Source organism: Amblyomma maculatum, chromosome 6 (assembly GCF_055883805.1).
Source record: "Amblyomma maculatum isolate TAMU_Amacu chromosome 6, ASM5588380v1, whole genome shotgun sequence".
In the NCBI taxonomy this organism is placed as follows: Eukaryota; Metazoa; Arthropoda; class Arachnida; order Ixodida; family Ixodidae; genus Amblyomma; species Amblyomma maculatum.
The window spans coordinates 30,898,418-30,907,573 of NC_139349.1; the positions used below are offsets into that span (position 1 = coordinate 30,898,418).

Here is a 9,156-nt window from a genome sequence, read left to right on the forward strand (position 1 = left end):
TTGATAGCCGCTGATTTGCTCGATTGGAGCGATTTTTTTTTTTGTTGTTGTTGTTGTTTAGCGAGCAGTTTTGGTTGTATATATTCACAGCGGTTAATTGTGAATGCGAGTTGTGGGGTCCAGCCTCACGGAGCAACATATGGGCTCGTGATTCAGACTATCCGAGGATTTTTACATCAGCTAGCTATATGCGTACTGCATGGTACACTGTCGCATTCTGAGTTTGTCGTATACACTGAAACGCGGCCATGGTGGCCGGAACTCAACTGGGTCGCCCTAGCTACGGAACCACCGCGACAGCTGCAGCCTATAATTGTAATGCAAGCTAAAAGTGTGAATGCCGGTGATGAAATTGCGAAAGTTAACGCCGACAGCCGCCCAAGAACAGAGCAGATACAAAAGGCGCGTAGCGTGGCGATTTCAACGAATGGCGCAAGGATAAGCAAATCCGTGCAGTGCCAAGGCGCAATACCCTTGCTACTGTTGCCATGTTAAAAGCCGCTCAAAGCTAACGAGGGGCTTCGTGATTACCAACAACACTCATTTGCCGATCGGTGTGAAGAATCACCAGTGAGTGCAATGATGTTGCGAGCGGATTATTTCGCACGTGGTTTGCGCGCGAGCTGTTGACGAGCGAGAAATGCACCCGCTAGGCAAGGTATACGGCCATGCGCTAGGCGCCGTTACCGTGGATGGATGGATGGCATATAGGAGCATCTCCTTTGAAACGGGGTGGTAGCTATCATGCTCATTTTCCCCCCCTATATCTTACTTATTGTTTTAGATTAATTAACTATACCACCATTCTATTTGTTGAATTTTTGTTTCTACATTACTAACACTATGTACCTTTTCTGCTTTTAAGCTAGCAATCTTTCAATCGTTTTTTACTAGCTTCCAACACGTGTTCATTCACCCGGCCACTGGTATCTCTAAACCCCAGAGCTTCAGAAAGAGCGACTGCGCCTGCATCGACTTACGGATGGATACCATTACATTCGAGTATAATATGATTGTTTCCGTAAACTTACGACATATTGCATATGTGTCTTCATGGTTAAATTTCTTTTTGTAGCTGCGTGTTCTAAGGCACCCTGATCTAGCTTCAAAAGGTAGCGCACTGCCTCTTATCAAAAAAAAAAAACTTCCTTCCTGATCTGCCTTTTCCACTTTCGGTATAATTCCACACTCTGTTTCTTTTCCATCGAATTTATCCAATTTTTACCTTCCGTGTTTTTCACCTGTTGTTTGACGCTCTTTATTTCAACAGAATGGCAAAGCGGGCGAGTTGGTGATACATGGTTTAAAAATAAAACAGCGCAAAACACACAGACGAAAGAATATTCTTATTATTCTTTCGTCTGTGTGTTTTGCGCTGTTTTATTTTTAAAGCTCTTTATTTCTTCGTCCTTGTGACCAGCATACTTACTGATTAGTTTCCTAGTTCTTTTCCTCCATTGTGAGTCAACGCTTTTTAGGTATATGTATTTAAATACTTTAGCTGCCCATCTGTTACTGTCCAATTTCCTCAGGCGTCCTTCATATAATATTTTACTCTGAGCTTCTCGTACTTCGAAAGATGCCCAGCCCATATCTTTCTGTACCACCTCATTTGTGGTTTTGCCGTGGGCACCCAGTGCTAAGCGTCCGACGGAATGTCGACTGTACCTCTGATTTTAGGCACAAAAACGCATTTCCGAAAGTAAGCCCGGGCACCATAATTCTTTTCCAAATACCTCTCAAAACCTCTTACCTGTTGTATCCCCACAATGCATGCTTCATTATCCCAGCATTTCTTCGCCCTTTAACCTCAAGTGATTGCTCATGCTTTCCTATTTATGCCAATCCTTCGTTTACCTATACTCCGAGATATTTATATTCTGCTATGGGTATTTCATGGCCTTGTATTTTAAGACCCTGATCAGTTGAGCCGTTGAAAATCATCAGACCCGACTTAACTGCGCTAAAACTGAAGCCTAGAGCGTCCCCTTCGTCTCCGCAATACTTAACTAGAGTTTGCAATTCTTCCCGACTCTCAGCTAGCAGCACAATATCGTCTGCATACATCAAACCAGGGAAACGCTGCTCTACCGCCTTTCCGCCTAATCTATATGAAAGGTTAATACAAAGGTCCATTTTCCACTCTAGATATTTCGATGCATTGGGTAAGCACGAACAGGCTCTCATCTAAGCGCCTACCATTTTTAAAGCCGTTCTGAAGTTCTCAGAGTATCTTCTTACTTTCTAAAAAATGGACTTGACGGGGAAGGCGGTATAGTGGAGCAGTCAAAAAAAAAAAAAAAATTACGGTCGATCTGCATAGTTGATCAAATGCGAAGTATGTGCGTAGCACTGCTTATCCATACTATATCTTTCCATCGCGGTCGCGCAGGCCGTTGTCCTGGAGTTTCTACCGCAAGTTTGTTCCTCTTTGCTTCGGCATCCGTTTCACGACGACGCTCAGTGTCTTGAGCCGTTTCCTGAGCACACTCGGCACGTTTCCTCATTCTTTGTCTTCTAGATTCTTGCACAATTTAGCTGCAATATCAGAATCAGTAGAGACACGATCTCGCTGCCTAGCCGTTGTACTTCAGCACGTCGAGCACGGCGAACCTGCGCCTCAGTGCCAGACGGCTTTATCCACTGCGACGCGAAGCAAACGCGCGGCGCAGCCGCGTAGCTTTCCTTACACTATTTTCAGAAATGAACGGTAACAGGCATCCGTGTGCTGTGCGATGAGGCGTCCGTGTGCTGTGCGATGTCAGCGCACGTTAAAGATCCCCAGGTGGTAGAAATTATTCCGTAGCCCTCCACTACGACTCCTCTAGCTTTCTCTCTATACACTTTCACTCCCACCTTCCTCCCTTCCCTTACGGCGCGGTTCAGGTGTCCACAGACACAAGTGTGACAGATACTGCGCCTTTCCCTTCCTGTGAACAAATTATATTATTAACGGTAACAGGCACAATGTACCCCTTTACAATACACTGTTCTGCGGCCGAAAGATCGGGGGGTGGGGGGGGGGGGATTATACGGGGAGGGAAAGAAAGAAGCATTTCTTCGCCGTGCGCTTGAAAGCGAGCGTCAGTTAAGGCGCGGAGGTGAGCACAAACTGCTTCATGACGCGGGCAGCGGCTCGGAGCCGAAATCCAAGGAGCACCGCGCGTGTACGTCTGCTGTCCGTGAAGGCTTGGGAGTGACTGGTGCGAGGGAAGAGATGTCTAAGTTGAGGACGCGCGAGCGACACACGACTGCTCACTCCGGAGCTCCGGAGTAACACACGCATGTGCAACGCTGCCCAGTGACGGCCGCCACGTCAGCAACTGACACGCCCCTCTCACTGTCTAGTCTCTAACTGGGTGCATCTATGTGGCCGCTCCGCCCCCTCAGTGTTAGTTCGTGTGATGCTGGCGTCGCCACTTTTCCTTTCTAAAGTTAAATTGGTTCACAGGAAGGGAAAGGCGCAGTAACTGTCACACTTGCTCTGTGGACACCCGAACCGCGCCGTAAGGGAAGGGAGGAAGGTGGGAATGAAAGTGGAAAGAGAGAAAGAGGAGCCGTAGTGGAGGGCTACGGAGTAATTTCGACCACCTGGGGATCTTTAACGTGCGCTGACATCGCACAGCACACGACGCCTCTTCGTTTCGCCTCCATCGAAACGCAGCCGCCGAGGTCGGGTTCGAACCCGGGAACTCCGGCACAGTAGTCGGGCGTCTTACCACTGCACCACCCCGGCGGGGCAATTTTCCTTTCTCCTCTTCAGTTTCACGGAGAGACGGAAGGACAGAGAGAGAAAGAGAGAGGGGGGCTTTTGCTGCAGCTGTGCGGCTGCTCCGCCTCCTTGATGCTGGGCCGTGCGACGCGCGCGTCGCCACCTTCTCTTTCTCCACTTCAAGTTCACGAAGAGAGAGTGAGCGGCTTCGGACAGACATCAGCGAAATCCGTGGTTGCGGGGTCTGCTCTTTTGTCCGTGGCCTCCCTCGCGGGGATTGGTTGTGGTCTTCCGGGTCTTGGCTGTGGTCCTCAAGGTGGGCTGCGGTGGTTGATGAAGTTGTGAGTTTGGGTTTGAGAGAGTAAAACTTCTCTCCACAGTCTTTGGAATAGGTCTTGTGGGGACCCTTGCACAGGGCGCACATGGGCTTACACTCGTGTATTACCTCGGTGAGCTGGTTACTGCACAGTTGGCATAGTGGTTTTCTGGGTTGAGGGCAGACGTCGATTCTGTGCCCTGGCGTGCCGCAGTTGAGACATGCTGGCCACCCGGACACGTGTGGATGCAGCCGGTCCATTCCAAGGGCGGATGACCATCGCCATAACGAATCCCGGGGGCAAATTAGTCAACTGCGCATCAGTCCGCACATCCAACTCCACTCACGCAGAGGAGGCAGTCATTGCACTAGCGCTGGCTACCAACCCAAACGCTATTGTACTCACCGACTCCCAAAATTCGTGCAGGAATATTACCAGCGGACTCATCCATCAATCATATTTGACACTATTAGCAAAACACCCTCCTAATCGGGCCTCAATCATATGGTTTCCGGGACACACGGAACACACAGGAGGGAATGACGCCGCCCACCGGCACGCCCGAGCTCTCTTACACCGGGATCCCACCTTAGCCGATGAGGGAAAAGAGCATATCACACAGCCTATAATCACCTTTGCTGAACAGACAGGCCAGACAGACATACCCCACACCTCACAAAACTCTAGACAAGGCAGAACACACCCTCCGCCGGCTACAGACACTCCCGCCGGCTACAGACACTCTCGTTACACCATTTAAACTCCACCAATGGTACCCCTCACTTTACACATCAGAGTACCCACACTGTGGAGAAATAGCTACGGCTTTTCACATGGTAAGGGCATGCCAATCAAATCCCTTTATCGATAAACTTCCTAATCCCAATTTGGAGCAGTGGGAGGTCATTCTGCACAGCGAGGACCCCGACCAACAACGAGGACTGGTTCGCAGGGCCCACGCTGCGGCGCAGGCCACTGGGCTGCCGGAATAGGTGGACCACCCACAACTCCGAGAACTCCCATGCACTCAATAAAGTTTTCAATCAATCAATCAATCAATCAATCAATCAATCAATCAATCAATCCGTGGTTGCGGCTAGTAGTGCTGCACACTAAAAAAATTGCCGACGATTACGTTACTTCCTAATGCGAAATTTGAGCGCAGCTTATTAGGCGTTTCAGCCTTTCAGCTTTTCGATACATTGAGGCAAAGAATTCGAACAAGACGTGTGTGACTTTCTATTTTTCACACATATTCTTCAAGAAACACTCCACTAACAGTTCTTGACTGTCATGAAGGAAGCTTTGTGGATCGGGAGGTCGCGGGAGGCGGCGCGTGGGCCCACACGCAGCGACGACCGGTGGCGGGAGGAGCGCGCGCAGCAACAGGGGAACACGAGGGAGGGGGAGGGGGTACACGTAGCGGCGAGCGGTGGCGGCGGGAGCGCGCGTTGCCCCGGCTGCAGAGCTGGTTACAAGGAACAACGCCCGCGATGCGATGCCTACGCGAAACGCAGGAACAGGCGCCAAAGAGCTACGGCGCGCTGAACGGGGTGCCGGTAGGTTGCTTCAATCAACGCGGGTCGCGCGCACCCGCGCCCGGGAGAACGCTCTGCCCGCGGATTTTCTACCGCAGTTTACCGTTCCTGCTGCTGTGAAACCACAAGCATAGCGCTCTCGAGGGTGCAGGCGCTTGCGAGTAAGCGTATCCAACCGCAGCAAGAAATGGCGCAGAGAACAGCAGATATCGTTTCCCCTTTTTTATTATACTGCACGTGAAATAGAGAATGAAAAGATGCGACGGGGTATCACACACACACACTACTGTGCCGGAGTACCCAGGTTCGATCCCGACCTCGGCGGCTGCGTTTCGATGGAGGCGAAACGAAGAGGCGTCAGTATGCTGTGCGATGCCAGTGCACGTTAAGGATCCCCAGGTGGTCGAAATTACTCCGTAGCCCTCCACTACGGCTCCTCTTCCTCTCTTTCCACTTTAACTCCCACCTACCTCTCTTTCCGTACGGCGCGGTTCAGGTGTTCACAGAAACAAGCGAGATACAGCGCCTTTCCCTTCCTGTGAACCAATTATCATTTCACAATAATAATGGAGCTAATCAACCAAGTTTTTATACCTCCAACAAAAAAATAAATTGGTTTGGAGGGAAAGGCCTAGTATTTGTTGCACCTCTCGGTGGACACCTAACCCTTTCATAATGCAGGGAAGACTGAAAGAGAAAAAAATTTGGAGGACGCTTAAGCTTCGCCTTCAAGAGTGGAACGCGATAACGTTATTGCACCTCGTCGAGAAAACTTATTAACCGCAAGGGTATTGGGGCATCCTCGCACCGGTACCCGCGCGGCCCGAAGCGGGTGAGCGAAGATAGTGATCTAAAGAAAGGAAAGACGCTTGATTCTACAACCCGTGAGGGTGCACGGCGAAACGTCAGGGGCGAGTGACGCGCCACGTGTCGGGGCAGCGCCGCACATTGCGAGGAGGGGTTCTTCTGTGTTTGCCGCAAGATGGCTCTGCATGTGCGCAGAGCGCAGAAGAAATGTAGCGGAAACGTACTTCGCTACTCGTGTAACTGCGACTTCTGTAAGTAACATGCTCATAATTACCTATACACACCAGTATAACGTTCTACGGCACGTTTCTAAGGCAACACCGCATTCACTAGAAGCGCTTTTGTACCGCTTTCAAGCATCGAACTAAAAAAAAAAAAAACTCGTGGCTGAGTGGTAGCGTCTCCGTCTCACACTCCGGAGACCCTGGTTCGATTCCCACCCAGCCCATCTTGGAAGCTGCTTTTTATTTATGAAGTGCATGCCGGGATTTATCGCTCACGGCCAACGCCGCCGCCGACACCGGCTTTTCTGCGACACGAGCTCCTTAACGCTACCGCGTTAAAAAGGTGCCGCAGTGGAGGGTTGCAAAATAATTTTGACCACCTAGGGATATAGGAAGGGGTGGAGAGGGAGGGTGGCTGCTCCTGGCCCTACGGGACTGGGACTGGAGGGATGGGGTGGTTGCTCTTGGCCCTATGGGGCTGTAGGAAGAAGGAAAATAAAAAGCACGGGCCTGCTACTGGCTCTGTAGCTGAGCCACCTCCGCTGCCCGATTTATTTATAGGAAGGGAAAGGCGCAGTAACTGTCTCACTTGTTTTCTGTGGACACCGCAACCGCGCCGTAAGGGAAGGGAGGAAGGTGGGAGTGAGTGGCAAGAAGAGCCGTAGTGGAGGGCTACGGAGTAATTTCGACCACCTGGGGATATTTAACATTTCGCCACCTCTGCTGCCTCGTGTGGACAGAATAGAAAATAGAGAAAAAAAAAGAGAAATACGCGCACCGCAACAACAGCCATCGTCCACCACCGAAGCAGTGGCGGGTGCAATGACGGCCTACAACAGATAAAAATCGGTGGCTGGCTAGCCCCCGCCGCAAGCGGCGTTGACCTACCGTCCCAGACCCGTAAGGCCGGAACTGCCACCCTTCACCATCTCCTCCCTCTCCTATGAGGCTGGGCTGGTAGGTCCCTGCCGCTTGCGGCGGGGGCTAGCCTGCCACCATATCTTTATCTGTTGTAGGCCGTCATTGCACTCGCTACCATTTCGGCGGTGGACGACAGCTGTTGCGAAGCGTCTTTCCTTTCACCTGTTCTGTTCGCACGAGGCAGCGAAGGTGGCTCAGCTACAGAGCCAGTAGCAGGTCTGTGCATTTTCTTTTTCTTCGTTCAGTTGCAACAACTGGGAATGGTAGGTCACTGTCGGATGCGACGGGGGCTAGCCTGCCACCGAATTTTTATCTGTTGTAGCCCTCATTGCACCCACTGTTTCGGTGGTGGATTACGGCAGTTGCGGCGTGCGTCTTTCTCTCCGTTTTCTTCTGTCCACATTAGGTAGCGGAGGTGGCTCAGCTAGAGCCAGTAGCGAGCCCGTGCATTTTCTTTTCCTTCAGTCGCAACATGTACTGGCATTGCACAGCACATGGATGCCTTTGGAATTTGCTTCAACCGAAATTTCCAGTTCAGTAGCTGACCGACTTAACCACTAAGTAACAATGGCAAGGTATCTTAACTCTAAAATCAATCTCGAATCGAGAATTGATACTGCACTAAAAGACAAAACATATACAGTAACAGTTAAAGTAGAATCTTTATTTTCAGCAACACAATACATCTACCGGACTACGGCTGTGTACAACGCAGCTGCTGTCGCTAACAGTAAGTGCACGAACTGTGCCCAATCTACAAGCTTCCAGCACAAACAGGTCTGCACATATACATTACTGTGGAAAGATATGTACAAAGAGATGGAGAAGGGCAAGCCCAAGACGTAAACTGAATTAGATCTGGCTGCAACCACCCACTTGTATTAATTCTCACAGCTTGACGAGGTGGCTGAATGCAATACACCCTATTAGACAGCTGTTCGTTCATGCTACTACAAGAGGAAAACAAGCACCATAAGTAGGTATACAAGCACAAGAACACATGCATGGCAGACTTCCCTTCCGTCCAGCATGGTGAAATATGCAAGTCTTGTAGCAAGCAACTGTGGCCTGTTCCAGGAGCAGCACAACGAAATGCATGACTCACATGAGTGTGCTAAATAGGTCATTACATGGCAGTTGTAATAAAATACCAACAGACATGCATAGAGAAAAGAGTGACTAGAAAATTATAAACTTGCCTAAACTTATGCATTGAACTCCTTGCAATCAAGTAATAAAACTGCAAGAGGAAACAAAAGTGCTTATGTAGACTGCTTCTTTGTGCAGCTAAAGGCCGAAGCATTGAAATAAGACATTTTAAAAACTTCTTACTAAGGCTGTGTGTGCGCTGGAAAGAGAAGTACAACATGGTGCACGGTCCAACTAAAGCTCATTCATTTCCAAATAGAACTTAAGCAGGCTGGAAGAAATATGTTGATCAGTAGATCAGTGCAATGATCAAAATGAATTCTTAAAATTACTGTTGTATTATTGCTGACTTAAAGCCATGGGATGTTTGTAGCAATGTAGAACCAGACCACTTCAACTCACGATAAAGACAAAGCAGCTGCCTGCACCTTTTGAGTCTGCCTCACAAGGTCATTTTGTTTGATCGACATGATTGGCAGGTTTTGGGG

The 9,156-nt window shown here is 49.7% G+C and overlaps 1 protein-coding gene across 1 annotated transcript in view; it reads right to left on the reverse strand.

Moving 5' to 3' along the window:
* Positions 1 to 9,156, reverse strand: part of Grp170 (hypoxia up-regulated Grp170 co-chaperone protein) — a 534,702-nt gene that overhangs the window by 54,103 nt on the left and 471,443 nt on the right. The gene's annotated exons all lie outside the window — the stretch shown is intronic.